Source organism: Apis dorsata, unplaced genomic scaffold, assembly GCF_000469605.1.
Source record: "Apis dorsata unplaced genomic scaffold, Apis dorsata 1.3 scaffold_23, whole genome shotgun sequence".
Taxonomy (NCBI): Eukaryota; Metazoa; Arthropoda; class Insecta; order Hymenoptera; family Apidae; genus Apis; species Apis dorsata.
Genome location: NW_006263325.1, coordinates 60628 through 65664, shown reverse-complemented (window position 1 = coordinate 65664; position 5037 = coordinate 60628). Strand labels below are relative to the sequence as shown.

At 26.3% G+C, this 5037-nt stretch overlaps 1 protein-coding gene and 1 long non-coding RNA gene across 2 annotated transcripts in view; one reads left to right on the top strand and one right to left on the bottom strand.

Moving 5' to 3' along the window:
- Window positions 1-5037, bottom strand: part of LOC102678231 (breast cancer anti-estrogen resistance protein 1) — a 116733-nt gene that overhangs the window by 88760 nt on the left and 22936 nt on the right. The gene's annotated exons all lie outside the window — the stretch shown is intronic.
- Window positions 1-5037, top strand: part of LOC116185579 — a 14189-nt gene that overhangs the window by 8216 nt on the left and 936 nt on the right. The window lies entirely within an intron of this gene.

Below are 5037 nucleotides of genomic sequence, written 5' to 3'. Positions count from 1 at the left end.
TCATAAACGAAAATAATTTTTACGATTTTGTATATTCGAATTATAACTCACTATTATAAAAAATTTTTTTTTTATTTCTTATCAATATAGTGTGGGTTAATTATTTGTAATTTTAGATTAATTTATAATTTATAATTTACNTCATAAACGAAAATAATTTTTACGATTTTGTATATTCGAATTATAACTCACTATTATAAAAAAATTTTTTTTTATTTCTTATCAATATAGTGTGGATTAATTATTTGTAACGTTAGATTAATTTATAATTTATAATTTACTTCATAAACGAAAATAATTTTTACGATTTTTTATATTCAAATTATAATTCACTATTATAAAAAAATTTTTTTTTATTTCTTATCAATATAGTGTGGGTTAATTATGATTTATAACGATAGATTAATTTATAATTTATAATTTACTTCATAAATGAAAATAATTTTTACGATTTTATATATTCGAATTATAGCTGTTTCACTACTGTGTAATATCAGGATTGTGAACAAAGCGTTTGAAGCGAAGAGAACGGTACTTTGGACAATAGCGAGGATTTTTGTTATAATTCCTCTTCCTCTGACTTCTTGCCACATCAGCTTGTGTTACAAGAAAACTGGGAGCACGTGTCGATATGCGAGATTTATCGTGGGAACGTACTCGGTGATTGGTCAATTTGGAAGGAAACGCCTATTTTCTACCCAATGTGCTACTAATTTACGATTTCTCAGTGTCGATGTTACATCAAAAATAATCAATAGTTTCAAAGAAATCGATGAAAATAATTTTATACTCTTTATTATAGTACTCTTCCATTATTGCGATGATGTCAGGATCGTTAACAAAGCGTCTGAAGTGGAGATAGACTCGGTCCACTTGTCCCTGTGCCGTCCCGCGAGACTTCTTCCTTCCATCAATGATGGGGAAATTCAATAGTCGAAGTTACTTGGATAAATTGCTTCAATAATTCATTGCTCGTAACATAATCGCGAATAATTATAAAAGCGGATCAAGTATAATAATTAATTTATAATAAGAATTATAACTCGAATATACAAAATCGTAAAAATTATTTTCATGAAGTAAATATTTTCGAAACTATTAATTATTTTGATGTAATAATAGTAATACTGGAATATAAAATTAAATTATAAATTATACATTAATCTATTTATTGTCATACGTTAAATCATAATTAATCCACATTATATTGAAGAAATAAAAAAAATTTTTCTATCATAGTGAATTATAATTCGAATATATAAAATCGTAAAAATTATTTTCATGAAGTAAATATTTTCGAAACTGTTAATTATTTCGATATAATATTGATACTATTCGAAAATATTTAATTTATAAATTAATAATTATATAAATTAAATAATTTATAAATTAAATCTATCGTTATAAATCATAATTAGCCCACATTATATTGAATGATATATGATATGAAATTTTTTATATCACAGTGAAAGAGCTATAATTCGAATATACAAAATCATAAAAATTATTTTCATGAAGTAAATATTTTCGAAACTATTAATTATTTTGATGTAATAATAGTAATACTGGAATATAAAATTAAATTATAAATTATAAATTAATCTATCGTTACGTCATACGTTAAATCATAATTAATCCACATTATATTGAAGAAATAAAAAAAATTTTTCTATCATAGCGAATTATAATTCGAATATATAAAATTGTAAAAATTATTTTCATGAAGTAAATATTTTCGAAACTATTAATTATTTTGATGTAATAATAGTAATACTGGAATATAAAATTAAATTATAAATTATAAATTAATCTATCGTTACGTCATACGTTAAATCATAATTAATCCACATTATATTGAAGAAATAAAAAAAATTTTTCTATCATAGTGAATTATAATTCGAATATATAAAATCGTAAAAATTATTTTCATGAAGTAAATATTTTCGAAACTATTAATTATTTTGATGTAATAATAGTAATACTGGAATATAAAATTAAATTATAAATTATAAATTAATCTATCGTTACGTCATACGTTAAATCATAATTAATCCACATTATATTGAATGATATATGATATGAAATTTTTTATATCACAGTGAAAGAACTATAACTCGAATATATAAAATCGTAAAAATTATTTTCATGAAGTAAATATTTTCGAAACTATTAATTATTTTGATATAATAATAGTAATACTGGAAAATTAAATTATAAATTATACATTAATCTATTATTATGTCATATGTTAAATCATAATTAATCCACATTATATTGAAAAAATAAAAAAAATTTTTCTATCATAGTGAATTATAATTCGAATATATAAAATCGTAAAAATTATTTTCACGAAGTAAATATTTTCGAAACTGTTAATTATTTCGATATAATATTGATACTATTCGAAAATATTTAATTTATAAATTAAATCTATCGTTATAAATTATAAATCATAATTAGCCACATTATATTAAATGATATATGAAATAAAATAAAATTTTTTATATCACAGTGAAAGAGCTATAACTCGAATATACAAAATCGTAAAAATTATTTTCACTTATAAAATAAATTATAAATTAATCTATCGTTACAAATCATAATTAGTCCACATTATACTGATAAGAAATAAAAAAAATTTTCTATCATAGTGAGTTGTAATTCGAATATTATTTTATAATTATAATAATTTTCGAACAGATGTTATTGTAAGTATTCTGATAAAATAGAACTTTATTCGAAATTTTTGACGCCCAACTCTTTCCAACAATACTACTAATTCATCAATAAATTCCTTCATTTCGATCGATCGCTTTGATCTGATAAATTATTCTCATAAAAGAGCGGAAGCGTAAAAATCGTAAAAGCGGGCGAGCCTGTCGAAGATTCGAATAAAATTCGAAGATTGTTTGCACGTGAGTTGCTCGCTTTCCCTTTTACGAAGTTTTAAAAAGTTTATACTAAGGGGACCTCTCCACTGCGAAAGATTAGATTCTTTCTCTCGAGGGTGAGGTGCACGCGGTTCACCGATGAATTCCTCCGAACCGAGAAATATTGCCCACCCTCGCCTCTCCACTCTGAAGGGGGAAAAAATATCCTTTCTCTCTTCCCTGAGATCTCTCCATCTTTTCAAACGTTTTCGTTCGTTTCGTCGTTCAGAGCCATCTTTCTTGCGAAACTTTGTGCTCGAAAAGAAAGGAAGAGAATTTTGACGATATCATTAAACTTTCTGAAAATTTACACGTTAGACTTACAATGTTTGCGTGTTAATTGTTCAGATAAAAATGTCTACTTTCTTTTTTGATTTTTCTGTGCCTTGCAGGAGGAGAAAAATTTCAATCCTCTTCTTAAACCAACACGAAAGGTGTTAATTTACCCTTCTTCTTTCCGTAGAAATCTTTCCACAAAGAAGCACAAAATCCCGTTTCTTCACGAATTCGCTTATAATACAAATTTTCCATAAAAATGATCGATGAGACGAAATGTTATTATGTGAATGATAACGTTTTAAAACGTTCGAAGTCGATCGAGATTTCGTGGGATTTTTTCATTCGAAGGGCGCAAAAGGTCGAGAGGCGCATCGATCCGTCCATCGAAGGTCAAACTCGATGCGCCGCCCACGTTTTTTCCCAACGAATATTCCAGCCATCTATCGTTACACGACGATTCGCGGCCGTGGGACGATGATTCATTGAGAAATTTCATTCATGTCAGAGAATACGGTAACGCAGCCCTCCTCGTCTCGTTGATTCGCTTAATAGAAGAGAATTGTACAGGGTGCCCCCGCCATTGGAGCGTTGCATCAGTTCGACGAGTAGAAATATGTGAAAAGAATATTGCAATGAAAATATTGCATGAGTCAGCGAAATGCTTTAGAAAGAAAAGAAATGTTATGATAAAAATATACGAAATATGAGATTTCTCGGACGACATATTCTCATGGAAAGATGGAGCTAGTTGAGCAGCTAGGTTTTTATCTGTGGGGAACACAGATCTCAAAAATGAAAGTGATTGCGTAGAATTAATAATAAAATAGAATTCGTTTGAAGAATTGGTAATAGAATAGGATTAATAGTTCAGTGAACTGAAGATAAAGATGAAACTCAATTTTCTTTAAGAGAAGCTTTAAACTTGTTTTCAATGAAAGGCGTGATTTTTAGATTTTATAGAATATATTGGTGCAATTTGATTGTTTAATCCGTAATTCAAAATATATTGCTCTTATTAATCTCAAATATAATGAAATTAATAAAGTTTCGATTGAGTATCGATATTTTGGAAAACAATTGGAAAACGAAGCCTTGAATCATCAATATGTAAAACTGAGGACACAGAATAAAGAAAGAAATTTCGTCGTATTCTCCAAAGAAAGATACGAAATGATAGATCTCTACCATTTCATCAAATTCATTTTTCTCGATACAATTTCATTGTATAAACTCATGTAATAAACTATCTATTCCATTTTTCTCAATATTAATTTCATTAAATATCGATATTTCAGAAAACAATTCTGAAAATGAATTTTTATCATTAAATTTACCCAGCAAATTATAGAAAAACACATAGAGAAATATAAAACTAAGAATATAGAAAGGAATTTCATTCGTATCCTCCAAAGAAAGACACGAAATAATAATTTCCACACGTATAATTAATAAAAGACAAGATGAGAAATGATAGATCTCTATTAGAAATACTCGTCCAATTCCATCCAATTCATTCCACTACAATCTATTCCATTTTTCTCGACATTAATTTTATTAAATATCGATATTTTAGAAAACAATTCATTTTGAAAATGAATTCTTATCAATAAAATTACCCAACAAATTGTAGAAAATTCGTATCTTCCAAAGAAAGAACACGAAATAATAATTTCCACATTAATTTAAAGACGAGATGAAAAATGATATATTTCTATTAAAAATATTCGTCCAATATTTCATCCAATTCCATCCCTTCTATTTTCATTTTTTCTCGACACAATTTCATTAAATATTTTAAAAAACAATTCTGAAAATTCTTATCATAAAA